This window comes from Alligator mississippiensis, chromosome 1 (assembly GCF_030867095.1).
Source record: "Alligator mississippiensis isolate rAllMis1 chromosome 1, rAllMis1, whole genome shotgun sequence".
In the NCBI taxonomy this organism is placed as follows: domain Eukaryota; kingdom Metazoa; phylum Chordata; order Crocodylia; family Alligatoridae; genus Alligator; species Alligator mississippiensis.
In genome coordinates, this window is record NC_081824.1 from 68,042,462 (window position 1) to 68,070,297 (window position 27,836).

Here is a 27,836-nt window from a genome sequence, read left to right on the forward strand (position 1 = left end):
TTTAAGCTGCAGGGTATGCAAACTAAGGCCCAATGGCATTGTCCATTAGTGTAAAGTTACTAATGTGTGTAAGTGTTCGCAGAACAAGAGCCTAAGAGAAAGAAAATGTTCCAAACAGTACATCAGTTAATAACAATGGTCTCTGACTCTCTCCATTACTGAAAAGTATGTTGGTTTTATTAATGGGCTATTATGGTGGCTTGCAAAGTGAGTTTACATGGAAGAATTCTATACAGTTTCTACATTTATTCTATGTTAAAATTATCTGGTCAAAACCTTTCTCTTTGTTTCCACTTTCCCTTCCCCTCCCCACAACTCTCTAATTAAACCATGATATGATGATTCATCATAGTCTGTCCATTCCCACTTTACTGACTGTCTAATTAAAATGATTTTTATGCACAAAGATAATTGCTTTCTTCTACTATTACTCTAACATTTTAATGTAATCTAGCTCACCAGTCTCCAAGTCTACCACCAGAGACAATAAATAAATTAAACACAGAAAAATGATGTTAAAGTAACATTAGTATTGAGCCATAAAATGACAAGAGCATGGAAATTCTAGTTAAGTCTGCACGGCACTGCCAAAACATTTGCAGTACATATGGTTGCCCCTCTGTCAGTGTCCTGTTGCACAGGATGGTGCTGCACATCCAGGGTGCTTCATTAGCAACAGATTGTTGGTCCTATAGAAGCAAGTGATGCAGAAAATTGCTTTATTGTGGTCATTATTTAAAAATTCAGCATTTACAACAGTTAGCACCCTAGGATATCTACCATAATAACTAAAGGGAATAACTGCACAGGACAGGAGCCATGTGGTAAATGCTGTTTTTTTTAAAGGCAGACCCTTGATCTGTGGGCTTACCCTTGATTGATAAAGGAATATTTCCCCCGTGCCAAAAGTCAAAAGGTCTTGTGACCTTTTAAGAAAGAAAGTTAGGACACAAATTAATGATGGACGCAAAGGGTAACATCACTAAGTGACTGCTCTATGTTTTCTAAGATATAATTCTCCTCAAGAGCACTGCTTTCGCCTTGTAGATCAAGTCAATATTAATGTTGGGGGATTTTGATTTTAAATAGCTCAAATTAATTCTCATTCTTTCCTGCCGGCTTTAACTGTCTCACCATGGTGCCAGTTCTGCCTAGTTTATTGTTTCTTCCCTTCTCTCTGTTGTTTCTCCTAGCCCTTTCCTCTCCCCCACCCCATATATGCACCCACACACCCCCAAATATACACCTTGGCTGCCATCCCACCACTGTGCAGTGGCTGAGACTTATTGTCTCTTCTGTATAATAGTGCCGGCTCCTCTGACAATAAGCCAGTCCAAGGTCTCTCCTTGAGTGGTAAGTCTGAAATTTTAGAGCACTTGTTTTAGTTCTGTTTTCCCAAATACAGTCTGACTTCTAGAAGCTAAGTGCCATCTTCTGTCATCACCTATCTCTTCTCTACCAGTGCCAGGTCCCTAAAAAGGAATCTGATACTGACTGATCTGACTAGGTTATAGAAAACAATGATACCTGGTGGTAGTGATGGCAAAAATGATAACTTTGCTATGCCAAAAATATCAGTTTCCCTGCGTAAGAACTATTACCCTCTCTCTAAGGGAAATAACACTATTATAAAGTAGTAGTCTTACCAACATCAACTCTAAGGGTTTTATGTAGGAATGGTGTTGCACTTAGAAAGTGGGTTTTTAAACCTAGTGATCTAAGAATTGATACAACACTGTTGATGACTAGCAGGAAGGCTTGCTTTAAAAACTACCAAGAAGCTACAAACCGAAATGACAGAAAAATACTCTTTCCCAATATAAAATGAACTATTAGTATTATCTTGTATTATCTTAGCTGCAAAAAGATATTTACCCAATGCAGGCAGGAAGCAGTTTTTGTACAGCCTCAAAGTGTGGATCCTTCATTTTTCAGCTGGGTGGCAGGATGGCTTCTTGGTCTTCCCTGGACTGCACACAAATCTGTTTAGTTCTTATGCTGTTTAATTGTATGGCTTCAAAACATTTTTCATTGATCATTGGCTGATTAAAGTCCAAACAAAATAGGGAGGAAAAGGCTGACCATCACATTACAATTGTTAAATTGCCTGGCTCCTGTTTTAGGATTTGTCTATGTGTGAAGACTTGTGTTTCTCTGCAGCCCCTGCAATTGTAGGTCAGTTACAGGTGATGGGTCTTGAGTAGTCAAACAGGATGCTTAGAGGCATTGGTTACTGGACCTGTCTTTGGGTATTTGTTTATCAATGGGACAAATTTGCAATAGCTTGTACCAGTGATGGTCTATTTACAAAACTCCAGACATATATTGAACGATTGAGACATCTGTAACACCAGACACTGGATGCCTGTTTTGAGAAATGTGAGCATGTCTGGTACAGGACATCTTTGCTGTACCTTTTACAGCTTTCTCTTGAGATGCATATTTAGTCTTTTGTCTTCTTCAGTTCCTAGTTCAATTGAAATGCGTATGTAGTTTCCTTGCCTTCTTTTAGTTACACTGGCTCAGCCTTTCCTTTGGCTTTCTTAGATAGACACATGTGATGAGCTTGGCAGGTCTCTACCAACAATTTTAACCATCACTATTATTATTTTATGGCATGGGTCTGGTATTGGGTACCAAAAACACTCTGGTGTCTCAGTGCCTAATAGGTTACAAGCCATTAGCATAGTTTGATTTTCTGGTGGCAGTCTTGTTACCACAACCCAGGCTTGCCCCAGCTATTGTCTTGCATTTTTGTGCAAGAAACACTATCCAAGCTTTCACAGTTTTATATGCAGCAAATGAATCTACGTATGCATCAGACATATGAGGCTGAAAACCATAGAATGAGCTGTAGAACCAGGTGACAACCACATTTATTATTGAACAGCCTCACCTCCTTTGAGCATTGATCCTTATTCCTGGAATTTATTCTAAATTTCCAAACCAATCAGAAATTTCCTGCAGTCCCATTTTGTCTCAAATCCACAACAAGAAATTTGGTTCACTGGAGAGAATCAAAGGACATCAGCTTCTGAGATTTCAAACTTTAAATTCAGAATATTTTTAAGCCAAGAAAAGTCTGAGTCATTCTTGAGGTTTATATGACTCACTCAGCAGTGAACAGAGCAACCAAAAGGCACATGGTTTTCAAGGAGAAGGGAAAGGAAAAATGTTTGAAATCTCACTCACTACATCTTTATGCTGCCTCTGTGACAGCTAAACAAAAAAATATTAAAAACTAACTGTCACTTTGGTACCTCACAACTGCGGTAAATGACTTGTGGAGCTGTAAAAGGACATCTGTGGGGATCCCCACATTTAATAAGAAAAGGCAGCCCAAAAGACTTGCCACATGCAGGGTGTCTCGGACGGCCAGAGCCGACTCGAGGTGATTTAATAATTATTCGTTCGTTGGGCGGGCTGGTGAATAGAGAGGCTGACAAAGCTTAATGGTTGCAAAACTTTACTTACGCCGCTTGTAGTTGCGATGCAGACGGTCCGGTCATCTGAACAACTATGTTAGTTGTTCCAGCTGGCAGGGCTCAGGCTAGCTCATCCGTCCATAAATCAAGCTGGCGGGAAAGGATACGTCTGGGATTGCACTTGGCGATGGGGAGAAGAATCAATAGGTGATCAGTCTATCGATCAGCTCAGCCGCAAGTCAGATCTCTTTTAGAAGCACTCTGCAGCGTGCCCAAAGTTCTCCGACTTGGGCAGAAGTCGCGCGAAATTTTAAACGGCTAGCAAGCCAATTACTAGCCGCCACGTAGGAATAATTTAGAACTGGCCAATAGCGGGACACAAATTTGCATTCGAATGGCGGGAACTCTCTTGCACCGAGGTTTTTCTGTTGCAACAGAAAACCTTTGCTTTGCAAGAGACTCTCATGTGGCGGGAAAATTCCACCGTGCCGAGGCACCAAAATCACTGGGTTGTGACACAGGGGTGTGGTTTGACAGTTTCATATAGACCTTTGCTTTACTCCATGCACCTGAAGCAAACTTCTTGCCATTTACCAGCACTTTGTGGAGCCAAGAAGCAAGCTGGAATGAGCATTCTTCTCAACAACACAACAATACGTTCATTTAAGTAGGGCAAGCCCTCAGCCTATGTTAAGGGATAATATGTGGAGGAGACTTCTATTGGAAGATGCATATACACATTTTCTAGTCCTAATAAAATGTCCTTAGCCCCAGCACTTAAGTATGCAAAATAATGTTCTAAGACCCAGTTAACATTTCCATTAATCCCTGCCTCACTACTCTGTCCCACCCAAGTGAATGCCAACCATTTGCTGCAGTCCCTGATGTTTGGCTGCAATGCAAAGTTCTTCAGAGATAGGTTCCAGTTCCTGTTGCCCATCACTGCTGGATTTGTCTGCACCTACCAGATCAATCCAGCTGCTTCCTGGACCAAGAACAACAAAATAACTAGTCTAGGCACTAAACTGGGTTAAATCAGTAATACAGGCCAGATACAGACATTACAATTTTACCAGTATAAGTGATCAGCCGGGATCCTGGTTTTCTATGTTTAAAAAACACAAATTCTCTGATAAAAAACCACAAATTCTCTGATTTAAAAACCCAACAGTCATGTTTTTCTGCAATTAAAATGAAACACCACTGTATATATAGGTATCAATAAAACACAATGTTTTATTGCTATATTTACAATGTTAAAGCAATTTGGAAGCCTACCAGTGCCTCAATCATTATAATAAAATAAATTCTAAATACCCATATATTAAGACAGTTGATTTTCTTTTTTATCATAGAAAATCACAACTCCCCCTGCCCCCTTCACTCACCAGAATACAGCTCTGATATGCTGGTGCCCTGTCCCTGCTCATGCCGTTGCCCCTCACTCCCAAGCCATAGCCCCCTGGCCCTGCCAGTGTCCCTCATTTGTGACCCACTGCCCCCTACCCCAAGGACCCAGCCCCCCAGTGTATGAGGAAGAGGGTAAGTGTGGGGAAAGGAGGTCTGGACATAGGCAATGCATCAGGGGGCACAGAGGGCACAAGCAATGCATGGGGAGCAGGGGAGGGCATGTGAAGGGGACCACAAGTGATGCAGTGGGGACAGGGGCCATGTGCCCTACCCCAGATTTCTGCTCCTACAGTGGGTCATGGAGCTGCAGCCAGGCTGGACCAGCTCTGGGCAGGAGCTGTCTCCGCAGCCCAGAGCAGGGAGACCTGGCACAGGAGGAAGGGAGTGCTACGTCACCATGACTGTCAAGCTGAGACACCCCATGCCCACCCGGCAGCAGCAGGAAGCACAGCTCTGTGCCAATGCTGCTGTGCAATGCTGCTGCTGTGCCTCATATGCGGTGGGTACTTCTATGCAGCCATGGTGGCACAGTGCTCACTCCCATGCTCACTCCCACTCACTGGGCCACAGAAGCAGCTTCTGCCCAGAGCTGGTCTGGCCCAGCTGGAGCCCCACACCCCACTGTGGATGCAGAAATCTGGTGGGGGCATTTGCCCCCCCCCCCACTTCCCAACATGCCACCTGTGCCCCCCACCATATACGTACTGGTAGGGAGCTGCAGGAGCTACTCTCCACCACCTGGCTGCCATGTACATGTGTGCATATGCAGACATGCACACGGTGCCCCCTGTATCCTGTTCCTCCCTGCCCCAAGCAGACCCTTGCAAGCTAGAATCCCGCCAGCACTTTGCAGGCTGGAACTCTGCCAGCCTGCAATGGGGAACTACACTGCTTACAGAAAACAGTATACCTTAGATCAATTCTGTATCAGGCTTTTTGAATGTCTGTACCTAGCCTCAGAGAATTCAAGGGCAGGTCTCAAATCTTCTCTGATAGAAACCGAGGGCAGCAAGAACATTGCTAATGCATGGGAAGAAAATGCCTTTTCTGTACAGTACGAGTGATGTTGGAAGGGTTTTGGACACCACCTCCATTGTAACTTTCAATGCTAATTGGTTTTTAAGAAAAAGTGCTTCTTAATAGCAATACATCTTTTAAGTAGCTGATAGGCCACTGTTATGCTGCCTATCCTATAAAGGCCCTGACCTTAGCAGCTGAAGCATTTTTCAAAAATCTTTAGAGCCTCATAACACCCCTCTGAAATAAAGAGGTACTCTTTTAACCACCTTACAATGCACAGCTGAGGTACAAAGAAAGTAAGTGACTTTCCCAAGATCAAAATCTATAATGCAGCAGGGAAATAAACCTGTATTTCTCAAGTTTTGGGGAATATATTGACTACTGGGCCATCTTCCCTCCCTCTTTTGCTTACGTGATAATACAAGAATCTCTGCACTGAAATTTGAGACTGTAAACTCCCTTTATCATTTGTGTCAATATCTGAGGACTAATTTTTGAAGTACGTACTCAATATTTCTTTTCTTATAACATGCATATTTCTGTGGACACTCCTAAAGTGCAGATTATTTTTATTATCCATTGATTGTACAAGGCTTTGATGAAAGATGCTATATAAATAAAACTAAATTATACTGGATTAAATTTCCTGTTGAACACAGAGACTCTCATGAAAGTTTGAGAATCATAGAGTTATAGAAAATTAAGGTTTGAAGGGATCTCAGGAGGTTATCTACTCCAACCCCCTGCTCAAAGCAGGACCATCCCCAGCTAGATCATCCCAGCCAAGGCTTTGTCTAGCCATGTCTTAAAAACCTCCAAGGATGGAGATTCCACATCCTTTCCAGGTAACCAGCTTTATTACCTTCCTAGTAAGAAAATTCTTCCTAATATCTAAACTAAACTTCCCTTGCTTCAACTTGAAACTATTACTCCTTTTTCTGTCATCCGTTACCACTGAGAACAATCTAGCTCCATCTTCTTTCGGCGGATGGAGGCTGCTATTAATTCCTCACCTTAGGCTTCTCTTCTCTGGACTAAACAAGCCCAGGTTCTCCCCAGTAGTCATGTGCCCCAGCCCCCTAACTATTTTAATTGCCCTCCACTAGTCTCTCTCCAATATCTCCACATCCTTTCTGTAGTGCAGGGCCCAAAACTGAACACAGTACTCCAGATGTAGCCACACAAGTGCTGAATAGAAGGAAATAATCACTTCCCTTGACCTGCTGGCAATGCTCCTGCTAATGCAGTCCATTAGCCTTCTTCACAATAAGGGAACACTGTTGGTTCATATTCAGCTAATTGTCCAATCTCACCCCCAGGTCCTTTTCTGTAGAGCTGCTGCTTAGCCAGTCAGTCCCAGGACCATACAAGTGCATGGGATTGTTCTATCCTAAGTCCAGGACTTTGCACTTGTCTTTGTTGAACCTCATGAGACTTCTTTTGGCCCAATCCTCCAGTTTGTCTAGGTCTCTCTGAATCCTAGCCCTACCCTCCAGCATATCTACCCGAGCTTGGGGTCATCTGAACACTCGCTGAGGGTGCACTTTATGTCATCTTCCAGGTCATTGATGAAGATATTGAACAAAACCAGTCCCAAGACCAACCCCTGAGGCACTCCACTTGATACTGGATCCCAAATAGAAATTGAGCTATTGATTACTAGAGCTGTGCAAAACGACACTGTTCCATTTTGACTTGAGTTTTGAGGTTTCAATGGAACACCTTTTCATTCTGAATTTCATTTCTATTCGAAACCGCTGTTCTGTTTCACTTCGTCAAAGCAGTGACCCTGTTTTGATGCTTTTTCAATGTTTTGCCCACTCGTTATAATGGGAAAGCTGGAAACAGCCTCTCTCATTCGGCAGGCAGATGGGGGCCCACAACCCCAGGAGGGCTGCGGGGGCTGTGCCAGTCTTCCCAGGGCTGCAGGCCCCCAATCTGCCTGCCAGATGAGGGAGGGAAGCGGGTTCTGTCACCTGAGACCGGGGAGCTGGGGAAGGGAACTAAGCCCAATTGCTCAGTTCCCCTCCCCAGCACTACTATCAGGCTGGGGAAAGGAATGTAGTGTTCCTTTCCTAGGCCGTATCTAGTGCTGGCGATGGGAACTCAGCCCAGCTGGGCTGAGTTCCTTTCCCCAGTCTGATCGTAGCGCTGTGGAGAGGAACCAAGCGATTGGGCTCAGTTCCCTTCCCCAGCCTGATCACAGCACTGGGGATGGGAGCTGAGCCCAGCTCAGTTCCCTTCCCCTGTGCTGTGATTGGCTTCCTGCAGCCCGGCCGTGGGAGGCGGAGAGAGCCAGGGCTGCGGTCCTGGCTGAGCCAAATGGGTCTGTGGAGCCATTGGGAGTGCAGCTCTGGTTCTCCCCTGTCTCCCACCACCTGGCTGCTGGCTGCTTTGAAACTCAAAACTTTTTGAAACTTTTGAAATGTTTCAACTAGCCATATTTTGTTTCAAGGCTGTTTCAAAGCCCTTCGTTTCGATTCAATTTCACTGTTTCAAGTTCAAAATGAGTTGAAATAGTGTCAAATCGAAACAGTCGGAGAGATTTTGCACAGTCCTATTGATCACAGGCCCACTGCGCATGCGCGCAGTTTAAAAGGGCCCGCCAACCGGGAAAAAGCCCAGTTAGACGCGGGAGTGGCAAGAGATGCGTGGGTGAAAGCTCGCTGCGTCCCCGCTCCCCCGAAGCCCCCCAGAAACCCTCCAGCAGCCGCGGAGCCCCCCACCGACCCCCAGCACAGCGGGGGGTAAGCGGGGCCCGTGGAGAGAAGGGGCTAACCCGTTAGTGTGTGTGTGGGAGGCGGCAGCTGAGTGGAGCCGGGCCGGGTCAAGCCCCGCCCAGGCCCCTACTTCGCCCAGCCCCCCAGGGAGCCACGCGACCGGAGCCTTGCGAACAGGCTGCGCAAACAGGCGCGCTTCTCTGCCGGCACGTGAGTTAGTGCAGAGTTCGCGCAGGAGGGCGTGCGGGAGGGCCCAGGACCCTGCCTGAGCACCCCCCAGGGTAGACAGCCCCAGCTGTAGCCAGCCTACCAGAGGCATGACACGGATGGGCACGCGCCGCACCCCGAGGGTCCCCTCAGGCTCCGCGGCTCCCCCCCTCTGGCACCTCAGAGACGGCCACCCAGACGGAGCCCCTGGTTCCAGGCTCCACGCAGACGGAGCCCCTGGCTCTCGGCTGCGGGGCCTGCCTGTCCCTTTTTCAGGCTCTGGGACCTGGGAGCATGGTGACCTCCCCTTGCGGGGTCTGCTCCATTTTGGGGTCTCTGGTGCGCCAGCTGGAGGAGCTCCAGGCCACAGTCCAGAGACTGCGTGCCATCAGGGACTGCGAGCAGGAGATAGACTCCTACTGCCAGGCCCTTCTCCCCCGGGAGGCGGAGGGTAGATCACAGTCTCCCTCCACTCCAAAGGAGGACTCTGGGACCTCCTGCTGTGTCCAGCCAGGGGCATGGACCAAGGTGGTCAAGGGCCCTAAGGCCCGCCGCACCAAGGCCCCTCCCCCACCAGAACTGAGCAACAGGTACGCACCTCTTGCTGCCCCAGCAGAGCCTGCTGAGTTGCCGGCCCCCACAGGCAACATGGGCCTAACTGCAGCTCCCGCCCCTGCTCTCCCCAAGACAAAACGTAAGGTGTTTGTTGTGGGAGACTCCCTCCTGAGGGGGACGGAGGGGCCAATCTGCCACCCCGGCCCCTTAGCCCGGCAAGTCTGCTGCTTCCCAGGGGCCCGCATCCGGGACATTGCGGAGAGGATCCCCAAGCTCCTCAAACCCACAGACCACTATCCCATGCTCCTTATTCATGTGGGCACCAATGACACGTCTCGGAGCACTCCCAGCCAGGTCATGAGGCGCTACAGGGATTTGGGAGCGGGGCTTAAGGGTCTGGGTGCTCTCGTCGATCCTCCCAGTCTCAGGCTATGGGATCAGAAGGGACAGAAGGATCTATGTGGTCAACCAAAGACTGCAGCGCTGGTGTCGTCAGGAAGGCTTTGGTTTTCATGACCACAGCCCACTCTTTGGCGAGAGAGGCAGCGAACTGCTGGGAAGAGATGGTCTCCACCTCTCTCCCCTAGGGAGGAGGCTCTTCTCAGCCAGACTGGCTGACCTGCTCCACCGGGCTTTAAACTAAGCCCGTTGGGGGACGGAGGGACGACCGCCACTGCTGGCCCGCTGAGCAATCCTTGCAAAGCCAGCGGATCACGGCACTCAAGGGAGCCCACCCTGGCCCCAGCCCTGGTAAAATATGTGGGCAAGAAAGGAGCCCCCCAGGGGGCACTTGCCTGCCTGTACACTAATGTCAGGAGCTTGGGGAATAAGCAGGAGGAGCTCATCCTCCTGCTCAGTGCAAACAATTACGATGTCATAGGGATAACGGAGACCTGGTGGGACTCCACCCATGACTGGACCACAGGGATAGATGGCTATACCCTGTATAGGAGGGATCGTGTAGAGAAAAGGGGCAGAGGCCAGCGCTATCACCTTCACCATCCGCCAAAAAGCTGGCAAGTCAGTCAGCAACACGCAAGTCCTTGACTTCAGGAAAGCTGACTTTGACAAGCTCAGGAGGCTTGTCAGTGAGGCCCTAAGGGACTGTGACCACAGGGAGAGGGGAGTTCAAGAAGAGTGGTTGCTCCTCAAGGGAGCGATCCTCAATGCACAAACTAAGTCTATTCCATCTTGGAGGAAAGGCAGCAAGAGGGCACAGCAGCCCCCCTGGCTCTCCAGGGACCTAGCAGACCTCCTGAGGCTAAAAAGAAAGGCCTACAAAGGATGGAGGATGGGAGTCACCTCCAAGGAGGATTATTCTGCACTGGTCCGGTCCTGCAGGGAGCTGACCAGGAAAGCCAAGGCTGCAACGGAACTCCAGCTAGCTTTGAGCATCAAGGACAATAAAAAGTCCTTTTTCAGATATATGGGGAGCCGAAGGAAAAGCAGGGGCAATGTTGGACCCCTGCTGAACCAGATGGGGCAACTGGCAACTGACGCCCAGGAAAAAGCCAACCTATTAAATAGGTACTTTGCGTCGGTCTTTCATCAGTCCCATGGGACACCCATGCCCGCTACTGGGCCAGGAAGTCCGGGTGAGGGTGATCCCCTGCCCTCCATTAATGCTGACTTCGTGAAGGAACATCTTGAGAAGCTGGATACCTTCAAGTCAGCCGGCCCTGACAATCTTCACCCCAGGGTACTCAAGGAGCTGGCAAGCATCATAGCCCAGCCTCTAGCACAGATCTTTGAAAACTCTTGGCGCTCTGGTGTAGTGCCCGAAGACTGGAAGAAGGCCAACGTGGTGCCTATCTTCAAGAAAGGGAGGAAAGTGGATCCGGCTAACTATAGGCCCATCAGCCTGACTTCTATCCCGGGGAAGATCTTAGAAAAGTTTATTAAGGAGGCCATCCTTAATGGACTGGCCGACGCCAACATCTTAAGGGATAGCCAGCACGGGTTTGTTGCGGGTAGGTCTTGCTTGACCAATCTCATTTCCTTCTACGACCAGGTGACCTATCACCTGGACAAGGGAGATGAGATTGATGTCATATATCTTGACTTCAAAAAAGCCTTCGATCTGGTGTCCCATGATCGTCTCTTGGAGAAACTGGCCAATTGTCACCTTGGGTCCTCCACGATCCACTGGCTGGAAAATTGGCTCCGGGGTCGGACCCAGAGGGTAGTAATTGATGGAAGTCACTCATCATGGTGTCCTGTGACCAGTGGGGTCCCCCAGGGCTCTGTCCTTGGACCCATACTGTTCAACATCTTCATTAATGATGTGGACACTGGAGTCAGAAGCGGACTGGCCAAGTTCACCGATGACACCAAACTTTGGGGCAAAGCATCCACACCAGAAGACAGGCGGATGATCCAGCCTGACCTGGACAGGCTCAGCAAGTGGGCAGACGAGAATCTGATGGTGTTCAACACCGATAAATGCAAGGTTCTCCACCTTGGGAAAAAAAACCCGCAGCATCCTTATAGGCTCGGCAGTGCTATATTGGCTAGCACTATGGAAGAAAGAGACTTGGGGGTCATCATTGACCACAAGATGAACATGAGCCTGCAATGCGATGCTGCGGCTAGTAAAGCGACCAAAACGCTGGCTTGCATCCATAGATGCTTCTCAAGCAAATCCCGGGACGTCATTCTCCCCCTGTACTCGGCCTTAGTGAGGCCACAGCTGGAGTACTGCGTCCAGTTTTGGGCTCCACAATTCAAAAAGGATGTGGAGAAGCTTGAGAGAGTACAGAGAAGAGCCATGTGCATGATCAGAGGTCAGGGAAGCAGACCCTATGATGACAGGCTGAGAGCCCTGGGGCTCTTTAGCCTGGAAAAGCGCAGGCTCAGGGGTGATCTGATGGCCACCTACAAGTTTATCAGGGGTGACCACCAGTATCTGGGGGAACGTTTGTTCACCAGAGCGCCCCAAGGGATGACGAGGTCGAATGGTCACAAACTACTACAAGATCGTTTCAGGCTGGACATAAGGAAGAATTTCTTTACTGTCCGAGCCCCCAAGGTCTGGAACAGTCTGCCACCGGAGGTTGTTCAAGCGCCTTCATTGAACACCTTCAAGATGAAACTGGATGCTTATCTTGCTGGAGTCCTATGACCCCAGCTGACTTCCTGCCCTTTGGGCGGGGGGCTGGACTCAATGATCTTCCGAGGTCCCTTCCAGCCCTAATGTCTATGAAATCTATGAAATTACTAGCCTCTGAGCCTGAGACAGTTTTTTATACACCTTACAGTCTATTCATCCAGCCTGTACTTCCTTAGTTTGCCTGTGAGAATGTTGTGTGAGACTGTATTAAAAGCCTTCCTAAAATCAAGATATACCACATCCACTGGTCTCCCTGCATCCATAGAGCCAGGCATCTCATCACAGATGCAATCAGGTTGATCAGGCATGACTTGCCTTTAGAGAACCCATGCTGACTGTTCCTAATCACCTTCTTATCCTCCAAGTGCTTAGAAATGGATTCCTTGAGGATCTGCATCCTCTCTCTCTAGGTGCCTCCCCCATTCAGTAAATGACCCACACTTTCCCTGATCTACTGCTTGTTAGTGACATACTTGTAGAAATCCTTCTTGTTCTCATTCACGTCTCTTGCTAGCTGCAACTCCAGTTGCACTTTGGCCTTCCTGACTTCATCCCCGCATGCCCTAGCAATACTTTTATACTTCCCACCTAGATGTTTGTCCTAGTTTCCACTTCTTATAAGCTTCTTGTTTGTAATTTAGTTTACTGAAGATTTCCCTGCTAAGCATAGCTGGTCTTCTGCCATACTTGCTAGACTTCCTGCACACTGGGATGGTTTGTTCCTGCACTCTCAGTAAGGCTTCTTTAAAGTACAGTCACCTCTCCTGTACTCCTCCCTGCCTCAGACTGGCTTCCCAGGGCATCCTGCCCATTAGTTCCCTGAGCAAGTGAAAGTCTGCTTTTCTGAAGTCTAGTGTCCTTACTCTGCTGCTCTCTGTCCTTCCTTTCCTCAGGATCCTGAACTCAATCATCTCATGGCTGCTGCTTCCCACATTGCCATCTACTAATACATTCCCCACCAACTCTTCCCTGTTTGTGAGCAGCAGATCAAGAAGAGCACGGTCCCTAGTTGGCCACTCCAGCAAGTTGCACCAGGAAGTTGTTCCCAACCATGAATGCATCGTGCTACCCAAGGCTGGGGGGGACAAAGTGACCGCCTGCAAGCGACACGAGCATCGAGTGGGGACCATCCACAGGCGGCCATAGTGGTGTTGGCGGCAAGGGGTAGCGAGTTCCAAGTGGCAATCAGTGACCACCCACACATGCAACCAGCAGTGTCAGCACCCGGGGGGGCAGGGGCAGCAGCAACCACCTGAAGACTCTGCTGGCAGCGGCAGCAGCACACAGTTTCAGGGGGTGCATGGCCAATCTCAGGGAGTGCACGTGAACCGACGTGCACCCCCTATGTCTCGCCAATGTTCCCAACACTCTCCAAAAACTTCCTGGATTGCTTGTGCACTGCTGTATTGTCCTACCAGCAGATGTCAGGGTGATTAAAGTCTCCCATGAGAACCAGGGCCTGTGAGAGAGTCCAGAGGAGAGCCACGCACATGGTCAGAGGTCAGAAAAACAGACTTTATGTTGAGAGGTTGAGAGCTATGGGACTCTTCAGCCTGGAAAAGTGCAGGATCAGGGGTGATCTGGTGGCTGCCTATAAGTTTATAAGGGGTGCTCACCAGGATCTAGGGAAACAACTGTTCACCAGAGCGCCCCAAGGGGTGACAAGGTCAAATGGTCACAAACTCCTCCATGACCATTTCAGGCTGGACATAAGGAAGAACTTCTTTTCTGTCCGAGCCCCCAAGGTCTGGAACAGACTGCCGCCGGAGGCGGTTCAAGCACCTACTTTGAATGCCTTCAAGAGCAATTTGGATGTTTATCTTGCTGGGATCCTATGACCACTGCTGACTTCCTGCCCCTGGGGAAGGGGGCTGGACTCAAAGATCTTCTGAGGTCCCTTCCAGCCCTAATGTCTATGAAATCTATGAAATCAGGAAGCTTCCTCCAGCTGTTTGAATAAAGCCTCATCCACCTCATCATCCTGGTCTGGTAGTCTATAGCAGAACCCCACTATGACACCATCCTCATTGCTCTCTCTTCAGACCCTAACCCAGAGACTTTCAACAGCTTCATACTGGAGTTCTGAACAATCATATGGCTCTTTTACATACAGTGTAACTACTCTTCTTCTTCTCCTCTGCCTGTCCTTCCTGACAGTTTATACCCATCCATGACAGTGCTCCAGTCACGCAAGCTCCCACCATGTCTCTGTTATTCCAATCAAATCATAGTTATGTGACTGTGTGAGGACTTCCATTCTTCAGGGCAATCAACTAGCTACCTCAAGCGCCTGTACATGAAGCAAAGAGAAGTCCCTGTCCCCTTCACCTGAGCCCCTGTCCCCTTCACCCTTTCACCCAGAGCTCTGTAGTCACTTTTGATCTTCTCAGGGTCTCCCCTGGCAGTATCATTGGTGCCCACAGGGATGAGCAGCATAGGGTAGTAGTTGGAGGGCTGGATGAGTCTTGGTAATCCCTCCATGACACCTTGGATCTGGGCTCTGGGCAAGCAGCAGACTTCGCAAGACAACAAGTCAGATTGGCAGATGGATACTTCCATCCCCCATAGAAGGGAGTCTCCAAGCACCACCAGCCCTTACTTCTTCTTGTTGGTAGTGGTCTTGATCCTTCCCACCTTGGAGAGGCCTGCCCTGTCCTCCTCCAGCAATGAAATGTGTTCCTTGACCTCTGTTGCTAGAGCTCCATATCTATTCTCCATTTGAACTGCTGTAGTTGGAGATGAAGATTTCTGCTTGCTGCCAGAGGTCACAAGCTTCCAGCTTCCACCTTCCTAGGAGACCATGAACTTCCCTTCTCTAGCACTGCCTCTGGCAATTTTTCCTCCACAGTCCTGAAGGTCTCCTCCAGCATCGAATCGATGAACTCGTCATGGTGGAGGATGCTTCAGAGCCTCACCACCTCCTACTGTAGTTCTCTTTGATGTTCTCTGAAAGACCCCACCAGAAGGCACTGCTCACATCACAAGCACTCCCTGACCTGGCTGTCAACGAAGGAACCTTCAATCCACAATCCCCAAAGCACCAAACCTGGACCTGAGTGGAAGCCTCAATGCTGAGTGGTCCTGCCTGGACAGAAACTTCAGAGGTGCAAACAGAGGCAGTGGCAGTGGCTCTTGCATTGCAATGTGCTCCAGCCATTTCCCTGGGGCTCTTAATCTGCCTCTTCTCTCTTGCTGCCTTTCTTCCAAGCACACCTTCCCTAGCAAACTTGCCTGGAAGCTGACCTGTTTACTGTTTATTGGCACCAACAGGTTCTGTCAGGAGAAGACTTAAAGCAAGAGGAACCCCTGAAAATAGAAATAGCCTTCCCATAATTAGCTTGGAAAAATGGAGGATCACCACAGATGCACATGGCAAATGTTCACTCTGGATTGGTGGAAGGGGAACTGTGGTGGGTACTTCTGGCCCCACAGAAGAGCAGCCAGAGAGGGACTCCAACAGTGGGATACCAGAGATGCTGAGAGGCTCTCTTCCTGATGCTAGCCTGTGGAGGATTTGGCAGAGCAGAGGCACAGGGAAGGAGGCACAGGAGGTCAGAGGCCCACCACTGGACAAAGTGCTGACACAGGAAGCTGGATTGATGAAGAGCAGCTGGTCAGAAGCTGCCACAAAGAAGTAGGTGCTGGGAAGGAGAGAAAGGGAGGATCTGACAAGCCCAGCCCTCTTAAAGAGCAGGAATGTTCCAGAGCCCCATGAGACAATGTCTGGTTTTCTTTCCTGGTGTTTTGTTTTTTCTTTCCTTGTTGGCACCTTATCTTTTGCCTCAGCTGAGGGTATTTCTTTTGTTGAACTTGGACTTATTGGTCCACCCCTAGAAGGGCCTGGACAAGGTGTTTTTTTAGTGTAGACTTGAAGGAGTGGTGGCCCCTAAGGAGGACTGGACTTAGGGTGATTAGAGGGCTCAGTCTTTTCAGTCCTTGAGCAGGGGATAAAATTAGCCCTGCCCAGGAAGAGATAGCCCTGAGTGACTTGTGCTGGAATTGATAATAGGAAGGTCAAGGTGCAGAGGAGAAGGAGACCCATAAAGCAGTCCCACCAGATCTTCTGAGGTGATTCTTCCCCAAGTAAACAACTTCCAAAAGCAAGATAAGAAGCATCAAAGTCATGGCAGGTGAGAAGACAACATCTGGGAGGGGCTGAAGGAGGTATCCATTACACCTTCTTAGTCCACTTGCATGTGGGGAAGACGTCAGCGTGCCAAGGACCTAGGCCTTATAACACCTACCAGCAACAGGTTCCTTTTTCCCCTGCTTCTTCACACCAAACTGAAAGGCTCTCCCCTCAAACATGGCAGGGCTGGGGGTGGGGGGGGAGCAAACTGACCTGTGAATTGACCAGTGAACTGCCTGAAAACTGCTTGCCTTGTTTGCTGCCCCATTCCTTCCTTCCTGGTCACTCAAGGAGCCTCCTTTTATATGCTGCTGGGCCTGGACTGGCTCACCTCCCTTATTAGGGCTTCTGTCAGGCACAGACAGCAATCACTCAGCAATCATTCAGCTAGCAACACTCCCAGCTTCTCAGAGCACATGCCCCAAACATACACAGTCCACCAAACAAACACTCAGCAAGCCAAAGGCACAGGCATCTCTGGTTCACTTACCTTCCCTGGGCAGAATCTGGTGCCTGGCTTCTTTTCCCCTTCCCCTTCATCCTCTTGCTTCCAGAAAACCGCCTTGCAGAACACTCTTTCCAGAACAAAATGAACAGAACTGCTATTAGTGAAGTTTGCATGAACCACTGGTGGTTCATTTGTAGAAAATAAATTTCACTGTTACAATTCTTCAGTTGACCTGTGGAATTCAATTCAGTCTTAACAGCATAAAATACTGAAGTTTGGAGGATTCAGCAGCTGTCTTACTGTAAGGTTTGACCTAGAAACTACTATGCAAAGCCTAAGCAAAAGTGAATGTTGTGTGTCGAATGCCCATCTGCAATGATAAGGGGCAGACAGTCTTAGATAGAGGAAGCTTGAAAACAAAAAACAGAATCAGAGGTACTGGAACAAAGAGCTCATTATAATACTAAAAATCACACCCCGAGGCGGGGAAGATATATGCTAATGGAACATATACGTACGTTAATGAGATACATAGCTAAAACACAGGTATAGAGACATGCTCAGTAAAGAACTCCTTGCGTCACTCCTTTATAACCAATTAGCAAACAAGGATGCTTATGAAGATTCAACCTCTGGTATATAAGGGGCTCAGTATTGAATATGTGTGTGCTTGTCTTGTGAAATTATTCCGCTTGCACCTTTTATTGCTAGCAATAAATCTTTTTTATACTTTCACCTCTGGTATCTTTATTGGCCTTTGCATACCGGGCACGAACCCAGACTTGAGCTGGGGCCTAACATTACAAGCAACAATTTTTCTAATATTGCCTCTGATCTTTTCTTAATAAAAACAGGATCATCAATATGCACAAGAATAAATTTATAATAGTTTTAATTTAGTACTGCAGTTTCTTTTTTAAAACCCATCAGAGCTGAATGATGAAAACTCAAGAAAACCAATTGCTTTGGCTTGACTCATTTTTTCTTTATATTTCTTTAATATTTTCCCTCAAAAAATATCAATTTCCTTCAGAATTAAACTAATCTGAACAAATGCTCTAAGCACAGACTTCAGAGTTTCCTAAATGTTTGGCTATCACCTTTAATCAATAAGGAAGCATTAGCGTATGTGCTGTGGAGAACAGCCTTCTATAGTAAGTAGTAGTATGGAAATCGTTGAAGATGTATCATAGGATGTCCTATCCAAGTGACAGCATTTAACATTTTCTGAATATTCTGTACTTAAAAACACAGAAAATATGATTTATTAAATGTTTTATATTGTAGGTAATCCAATATATTTCTTACCCTTCTGTAGGCATTTACAACAGTGTAAAGGGGATGTAAAAATGATACCTAATCAGAATGGTTTGGTAGCAAAAAGAGTTCTATACTCACTTTACCTATGGTTACACAGTTTCTCTTCTGGCAAAATAAGTGCCACCCAGTTATTCCTTCTCAGTTAAACAGAATAATAAGCTTGGAAGAGTAGTTCTGATATGTAGACCTGCATTCCCCCCTCCTCAGTGCTTGCTCAGCTTGAAGGATCTGAAGTTAGTTCACCTCAGAGATGAACTAATTTTAGATAGGCCTGGGTTAACCCAATCTAAAATGGGTTAACCTCTCCTAACAAGTACCTCTGCATGTTCAAAGCACAACCCTGGTGCTGGGAAAACACAGGTGCTTGCCATAGCTCCGGAACTGTGCTGTTTTAACTCCTTCAACTACCTCCTGGACCAAGGGCCCACCCCTTCTCCCATAGATCCACTAGCCAACCTCCCCCAAGCAACCAGCCCCTCTGTGGACCTGCCAATGCCCCCTTTCACAGGTACACCAGCCTAATGCTGTCAGAACCTCTCCTCGCTACTTACCTCTGGTTGCTGGTGCAAATGCCTGCACAGAAGAACCAAAGTCAGGTTTCAGTAACTCAAAGTAAGCTGCGTAACCAGAGTCAAGTCATTCAAATAGATGGTCCTGCTTTGAGCAGGGGGTCAGACTAAATGACCTTCTGAGGTCCCTTCCAAGACTAATTTTCTATGATTCTATGAATGCTTCTTTGCAAGCAGAGAGAGGTTTGCACTTGGGCTTTTGAGCAGATCAGTTGCTAGAAAGAGACTCAAAGGTGTGAGCAAAGGAACTTCTTCATATTGTGTGATTCCAATAGTATTCAGTGAAATAGGTCTCCATGTACATGTTTTGTGAATAAACAGGTTAGCAAGGACAAAACAAACACTTAGCTCGCTCATTAGATTCTTCTCTAAGTAGAAAAATCCACCAGAATCCAAATACTGTCCATCAGCTGCTCAAGCCAAAACACTTAACAGTATAATTAGACTTTAATGGAATATTTCCAACAAGAATATAAAACCAAAATACAGATTTGAAGTTATGAATATTCTTACTAGAACTGCCTGGACACACTTCCAAAATGACACATAAAATGTGTGACTTTTCTAATCAGTCACAGGTAAATGACACATTTCTGAATCCAGAAGTGTGCAGAGGTCTTCAAATGCTGGATCCATAATTAAATCTGTAAAATATTTGTAAATTATTTCCTTATTTTGCATAATGAATTAAGAGTGTGAATATCACAATATCCTCCAAATTATAGCCCATGAGAAGAAAGAATCTAAATTTGTTGCATATTTTTTGCTGGTATTCATTCTGTTCCAGATATAAGATTTACCATGTTTCATTTCAGTGGTTTCAGTTTCAAAAAACTCTGCTCTTCTAAAAACTTTGATATGTGATAAGTAAATAAAAAAATATAACATGTAACTACTAGTGGTTTTTAGGGTCAGAATGTGGTTTGGGCAGGGGTGAATTTAGTTTTTTTAAAGCAAGATTAGACTTCTAATTGTACATTGTAGTACTGTGCTGAGAAAATGCCTTCTGAAAAGCTTTCCTGCCTTGTAAAATCATAGGAAGTTTCTCAGTCTAGACCTGGGCTGATTGATTTGCCATTATAATGTTAGAGCTTTTAGCAGTGGAGAGACTAGAACAATAACATGTGTGTTTCAATGAAATGGAATTGTTCAAGTGTAATTCAACATGGCCATTCTTTTGTGAGTTCCGTTTATGACTCAAGTTTCACTTAAACAGTTTCATTCTTTGGCCATGTGATCCAGTGTATCTAAATCCCAAAATATCAAAAGGCATAAGAAAAGATCCCCAAATATTTTTTGTTCTTTTAAATCTTACTAGTTTTTGATCTGTACTTATGATTTTTGACCATTTGAAGTTGGCAGTGCACTTGCCTTGTGGCAAGTGTATCTCTGACTCCACAAGGAATGTGACCACCAGGGAAGGAATGCTGGGCTAAGGTTATGTTGTATTACAGATCTGAGTTATCAGAAAAGCTAAAAAACTGTACAAATCCCATTGGGGGGAATTGGATGAGGGACAGCATCAAGCCCTAAATCAGCATTCCTTGGTAGTCCACTTTCTTTCAGAGGATCTGTAAGAAGGGCTGCACCCCAACTCATTTTCTAAATGAAACTCCTGATGTAGTGACATTCACGTACCCTTTATCCAATAGCTCTTGTGCTCTTGGGAGCAAGAGTCTTAGGAGGCAACAGGAAAATAGGAACATGACAACAGTGGTTTTGAAATAAAGAACAAAGGGCCAGGTCCGTATTATTCTCTTGGGCACCTCCACTTAGGAAGTACAACTCCTAAATGTTAGGAACGTACTCCTAGTCCTTGGTCTAGGAGAGTGATCCAAATCAGGAGGGTGGGGTACCTGTCACTGGAGAGAGTTATGCATGTACCTCCAAAGGGGGATCCAGGGAGGGACCTAGCACTAGACAACAGCTCAGGACTCTAGGTACCCCTTCATAACTTTTCTGAATGTAACCTGGGTGGTACACAGTTGGTACCCCCTCTTCAATTGAAGGGATGTTTGTGGTGTACATGTGTGTGCCATGACAGCGTAGCTGCTTGGCCTAGACCAATTTGCTGTCCTCCTCTACAGAGCAGAGCAGAGACTGTGGTCACTAAGTAAAATTTAACTGTTTACAGAACTTTATTTACAGGACCCATAGAACTTATTAAGCATATACACAGATATATCCTAGAACTATATACCAATTTATACCATCTAAGGCAGGTGAGTCTCGTTGCTCATATGCATGGGCAGGAATAAGTGGATATAACAAACAGAGGTGCTTTATTGATGTAAGCCTAGCTCTCAGGGGTCTTCTTATTGGGGTATAGCCCCTCACCCAGGCCTTGCAGGCTTCAGGCAAGGGAACAAATAATAGTGGCACCAGGTTAAACACTAAATAGAACTCAACAATAAATAAACAATGGTTAGAACATACATGAATAATGTTACAGCAATACAAACTCACACCTGGGCATAGCAACCCCTTGAATCCAAAGTGATAATCACAAGACTCTCCACAGCATTTCAGCAGCTCAACAATGAATAGACAGAACAAGGCAATACATAAACAGCTTACAATACCCTATCGAATTAAATAACTTCACAGAAAAAGATACAGTTTATGGCCCACCCCACATAGGGACCCAGGGCAACCTTAACCATTTACATAAATTTTAACAGTTACAATCCAAAATCAACAATGGCACAGTAATCACCCTGCATGGAGGAGTAATACCAAGGGGAAAACAAGTGATCCCTAAGGCACTATGCTAATCGCCCCTAGCCCCCTGGACTGACTGGACTCTAGGGACACAAAACCTCCCCTGAATACTGGAGCCATTCCACCCCTGTGGAGACCTTTGCCTCTTTGCCTGTGGGGAACCCGATCCCCTACCCAGGCACTCATGGCTCCTTGGCCCTCTGGTGGAATTTAGCTCGTCTCTCTCTGGGTAGGTGTGTCAAAACTCCCACTTTTCCAGGGACCCATGGCTTTGCTCAGCTGCCGCTCACAGTGGAAAGGCCCCAGCTGCCTCTTGCAGCTACTAGGGCCTAGTGGTTTCTGACTCCTGCAGGGATGCAGGCCCACATTGCCTTATGCAGCCATGGAGACCTTTCAGCTCTGCCTTGGCTCCAGACACTGATCCATGCACCGTGGTACCCCTGCTACTTGCAGGGGCAGGAACCCGGGCTGCCTCATGCAACCACTGAGGTCCCATCCAGTCTCAGGACCCTCACCAGCCCTGTACACTGACCCATGCACCAATGCCTCCTCCTTGTACAAGATTGGGGACCTGGGCTGCCTTGTGCAGCAACGGCATCCCTTCAGCTCACCAAGCCCTGTGTACCATTCTGTGCACTGAAGGGGCTGGACTCCTGCCTGGTGCAGGGTTGGGGACCTGTGCTGCCTCATGCAGCCGCTGAGGTCCCATGCACTCTCCAGACCCTCACCAGTCTTGTGCACTGGCTATTCACCGAGGGCTTCACCTTGTGCAAGGTTGGGGACCCATGCTGCCTTGTGCAGCTGCGGTGTCCATTCAGCTCAGCAAGCCCCATGCACAGCTCTGTCTACTGAAGGGGCTGGACTCCTGCCTCATGCAGGGTTGGGGACCTGGGCTGCCTCATGCAGCTGCTGAGGTCCTACCCATCCTCCAGACCCTCTGTGCACCATCCCATGCACCATCGCTGCATTCTTCCCACCGCGGCTGGGATGCAGCCACCCACTGCTTCTCCCTCACTGGAAGCATCTTCAGGGCACTTCCTGGGCAACAGCTCTACCAGCTCTCCTTCCATACTATCAGCTGTAACTGGTCTTCTGCCACCCTCATCTTTGTCGTCCTTTGTCAAAGCCACCTGTGAGTTTGGCACACAGGCTTTTATTCCCTCTGGAGGCTCTGCCCCAGATTGGGAATGGACCAATAAGGAAGCCCAATGGGTTAGTTCCCTCTCAGGTCCTCTCTTTCACCTCGCCCCAGGTCAGAACAGGACTGCCTTCCTCCTGCCTTCCCTTGATTGGTGGAGAAGGAAAAACTGCCTCCACCAATGGAGCCTGAGCCCTTCAGACTTAAGCTAACAATGTGGGCTGTTGGTGAGCCCACTGGCTAGCCTGCCACATGAATATAATGGTATTCCATTTAAAAGAAATATTTATTTATTACACTGCATAAAAATAATATGACTGGAAGCACATTTTTAAACAAACTGAAAAAACATGGGTGAATAACCACATCATTATAAAATTATAATTAGTGAAACACTTGACTCTGGCATTACCTTGGATGAAAAATAAATTATGTTGCCATGGGGTCTTAGCACCCCAAATCTGTAAAGTATTTATCCCTACAGTAATACCTTGAGACAAAACAGTACTGTAGTATTATGAGGTACAGAGGCTAATAATTGGATTCCATGTCATTCTAAAGGTAGCCGAGTGTTCATAGATTCATAGATGTTAGGGTCGGAAGGGACCTCAATAGATCATCGAGTCTGACCCCCTGCATAAGCAGGAAAGAGTGCTGGGTCTAGATGACCCCAGCTAGATACTCATCTAACCTCCTCTTGAAGACCCCCAGGGTAGGGGAGAGCACCACCTCCCTTGGGAGCCCATTCCAGACCTTGGCCACTCGAACTGTGAAGAAGTTCTTCCTAATGTCCAATCTAAATCTGCTTTCTGCTAGCTTGTGGCCATTGTTTCTTGTAACCCCTGGGGGCGCCTTGGTGAATAAATACTCACCAATTCCCTTCTGTGCCCCCGTGATGAACTTATAGGCAGCCACAAGATCACCTCTCAACCTTCTCTTGCGGAGGCTGAAAAGGTCCAGTTCCTCTAGTCTCTCCTTGTAGGGCTTGGTCTATGGGCCCTTAACCATATGAGTGGCCCTTCTCTGGACCCTCTCCAGGTTATCCGCATCCTTCTTGAAGTGTGGCGCCCAGAATTGCACGCAGTACTCCAACTGCGGTCTGACCAGTGCCCGATAGAGGGGAAGTATCACCTCCTTGGATCTATTCGTCATGCATCTGCTGATGCACGATAAAGTGCCATTGGCTTTTCTGATGGCTTCGTCACACTGCCGACTCATGTTCATCTTGGAGTCCACTAGGACTCCAAGGTCCCTTTCCATTTCCGTGCCACCCAGCAGGTCATTTCCTAGGCTGTAGGTGTGCTGGATATTTTTCCTCCCTAGGTGCAGCACTTTGCATTTCTCCTTGTTGAACTGCATCCTGTTGTTTTCTGCCCACTTGTCCAACCTGTCCAGGTCTGCTTGCAGCTGTTCCCTGCCCTCCGGCATGTCCACATCTCCCCATAGCTTTGTGTCATCTGCAAACTTGGACAGAGTACATTTCATTCCCTCGTCCAAGTCACTGATGAAGACATTAAAGAGTATCGGTCCAAGGACCGAGCCCTGCGGGACTCCACTGCCCATACCCTTCCAGGTCGAAACCGACCCATCCACCATGACTCTCTGGGTGCGACCCTCCAGCCAGTTCGCCACCCACCGGACTGTGAAGTCATCCAAGTCACAGCCTCTTAACTTGTTCACCAGTATGGGGTGGGATACCGTATCCAAGGCCTTCCTGAAGTCTAAGTATACGACATCCACCCCTCCTCCTGTGTCCAGGTGTTTTGTAACCTGGTCATAAAAAGAGACTAGATTGGTCAGGCACGATCTGCCTGCCATGAACCCATGCTGGTTTCCCCTCAGCATAATTTGTCCTGCCGGGCTCTCACAAATGTGAGCCTTGATAATTTTTTCAAAGACTTTGCCAAGGATGGAGGTGAGACTGACTGGCCTATAGTTGCCCGGGTCCTCCTTCCTCCCCTTCTTGAAAATGGGGACCACATTGGCCCTTTTCCAGTCCTCCGGGACTTGGCCGGTGTTAGGGATTTAAGTGTGAGGTGTTTAAATGTGAGTTTTTAAATGCAAAATGAGATTCCTTCTAGGAATGAGGGCTTTGTGCAAAATGTCATATATTGTGATGTTTACAATAAAACCACAAGTTCCCCCAGTTTAGTGGAAACTGCTCATTTTCAGCATATTTCCTAAAGAACCAGTGGAGAGAGAGGGTGTAGAAGAAAGTAAAAGTGAAAGGGCAGCTCTATAAAACAGGGAGAGGGGAGATCTGTAAGAGATGCCTCTGGAGGGTAGCTGGGTCCCTACCATGGGAAGGGTCTGGCCAGTGCAATGTATCACAGGTGGGCATATCCAGGGTGGTGGCTCAGCAGCAGCTCCAATCAGCTCATCGCAGGCCCAAACCATAGATTGCCCAGAGTGGGGTCACCTGCCTTTCCCAGGGAGAAGGGGCCAGCTTCCCCTAGCCAAGAGATCCTGAGTGACTCTTTCTTTCACCATCACAGAGATAGCCAGGAGCAGATCTAGGGGGAAGCATAGGCATGGTAGCACACCCCAGCTTTGGCTGCAAGCTGCATGATCCATGGGCTCTCTGCTGCCAGAGATCCACATGTGCCATGAGCTGAGCTCACCAGCTGAATGGCCCAGGCTCTGGCGAGGGTGGTGGGAGGGGAAGGATGAGCGGGCTTCCTGCAGGCTCACCAGAACTAATTTCAGGCGACTGGGGACTTCCAACCCTAACTTTCTATGAGTCTATGATTTTCAGGGTGGGCTTTCCCATAACTCTGATTGTTTGAGGGAGACTGCCATGGGGCTGATTACCATTGAACAGCAGCACACAGGATGTTCTTCAGCTGTTTTAAGGAAGTAAAGCTCACCACTTATTAAAAAACAGCTTTTAAGTAAAGCTCACCACCTAAAATTCTTAATGAAACCATAATAAATAAACTTTATTAAACAACAACTTTTATTGAGTGCTAACTTTTATGGAATGCTGACCCTCAGGCAAAGTCCACTGCTGCAAAATCCATGTTAATAATTGAAAGCAAGCATGAAACAGCTGCTGACATTTCCTGGTGACACAGCCTGTCTTTATGAAGTAAACATTTGGCCATAGATGGAGATGGCATGATCCGCATCCACTAAATACATAGGGACTGTGAGGCACTGTTTTGCCAGAGTGTATAGCTCTGGAAACCACTCCTTGACAGAGTCCCAGAATACAGTTACATTCATGGGCATCTGGCACTCTTTGACACTGATTACATAAGCAGTGCTGTTTCCCCTACCCAGGAATGGACTTGAGCAGCTGAGCATCAAAGCTCAGCAGAGCCACCTTTTTGGGTCAAAAATTTGAACTGTCCTGCTGTGCAGAGAAAGGGAGAGGGAAATTCCCCTCCACTCCCAGGTGGCAGCAAAGTAAAATAGGGCTCAGTAAATCATAGCCATGCTGGGCAGGGGGGAGCCCCTGAGATGGTGAAATCCTGTACCCCATGCCCATCTGTAGGGGCAGGCACCCAACATACCTATGCCCAAAGCCCCTAGAGCAGTAGGTACTTACCTGCCCCACTCTGGGTAGGGCTTTTAAACAGGGAATCAAACAACTTGATTGGCTGAGCCCCTACATGACTAGGCTGCCCCTGGAAACACATGGGGCTTCCATAATGTTTCCAGGGCTCTGATGCCTTCTTCTCGATGCTTCAGGTAAGTTTTTTTTAAAAGAAATTCCCCTCCCTCCCTCTCCTCCATGGTATCAGGCCATTTCTGGCCAAATCATAGCTTTCCAGGGCTTCAAAGGAAATGCTAAATTTGGGGGTTTCCCCTGAAATCCCCTGAAGCCCAAATTACAGTGGTGCCTAAGTATAAGTCATAGCAGCTCTTTAAAAAGTCTAATCATAGCATCTGACAAAGTAGTCTGTCACTTAAAAAAAGTTTATGCCTATCTGAAGAGTTAGTCTCTAGGGACATGTACATAACTACTAACTTTCTGACAGTTAAGTCAACTTAACATTTTTTAAGTCGACTTAACTATCAGAGCGTACACATGTATGTGGAGCAGAGTTGACCTGAGGTGTATTATCTTAATTCACACTAGTTAAGCCAATGTTAAAAAGTTAAGTCGAGTTAAAGAAGTTGTCTCCAGTAACTTCAGCAGCTGGCTCCAGTTTGGGCTTTGCCCTTTAAGAGGCTAGGAGGAGCAGGGGTTAGACTGCCATGATTGACAGAATCAGAGCTGGGGTGGCCCAGCCTCCCTGGCCATAGCCTGTAGTGACCCCTAGCTGGTGCCACTGCAAGGGAGGGCTCACAAGATGGATGCCACCATGGCAAAAGCTGTATGTGTGTACACTCCGACATGGCTTAACTTAAATCAACTTAGTTACATCTCCCTATTTTAAGTCAATTTAGATGTGTGTATGCACTCTAAGATGCCACCCCATCCTGCCATCTCTGTTTTTTGTGGGATATTACCATGCCATATTGCATGATAAATACAGAGAATATGCTGGTAGAAACTGTTGGAAATGTTCACAATGGCAAATATGACAGGCTACTGGGGTGAAATCTGTGTCTTTAAGAGAGGAGAGAATATAAGTCCCAGTGATAATTGTTGCCTCTCTTCTGCAGGGATAAAAATTTAGAGGAGAAGCTAAACCTGGGAAATGAATTAACACAGGGTGCCTAGGCAAAGGGAGTAGGGCTTCTTATTTATGCTCTTCCAAGTCTGTCTTTTCTCCAATTAAACACTTCAAAATCAGTGTCATGCCTATCAAGGTTTCTTCCCTAAGTCAGGCTGAAGGCAAGCGTAGACCCTAGTGTGTTGGGTCTTCAGATACAGTGAATGGTGGAAGCACTGGGTTAATCATTTGGCCCCCACAATCCGCCTTATATCCAGTGGGGAACATCTCACTGTTGCTGTAATAGCGTGGCAAACTATCCTAAGATCCAGGGTATTTAATATAAAAAGCCTCTTCCAACAAGCAGGCAGCATAACAGTGATGCCTGAAAAGACTGGAATGCATCAGAAATCAATAACATCTCAATCCACTATAATAAACACCCCCTGACAAAATATTTA

The 27,836-nt window shown here is 47.2% G+C and overlaps 1 long non-coding RNA gene across 1 annotated transcript; it reads right to left on the minus strand.

Annotated features, from left to right (window-relative positions):
* Positions 1–155: 155 nt before the first annotated feature.
* LOC109285536 (uncharacterized) lies at positions 156–17,530 on the minus strand. Its single transcript, XR_002093285.2, has 4 exons — positions 17,066–17,530; positions 3,475–3,605; positions 1,876–1,970; positions 156–689 (listed from the first exon to the last, which is right to left on the minus strand). It is a non-coding gene; the product is annotated as an uncharacterized LOC109285536 (long non-coding RNA).
* Between the last annotated feature and the right edge of the window lie 10,306 nt (positions 17,531–27,836).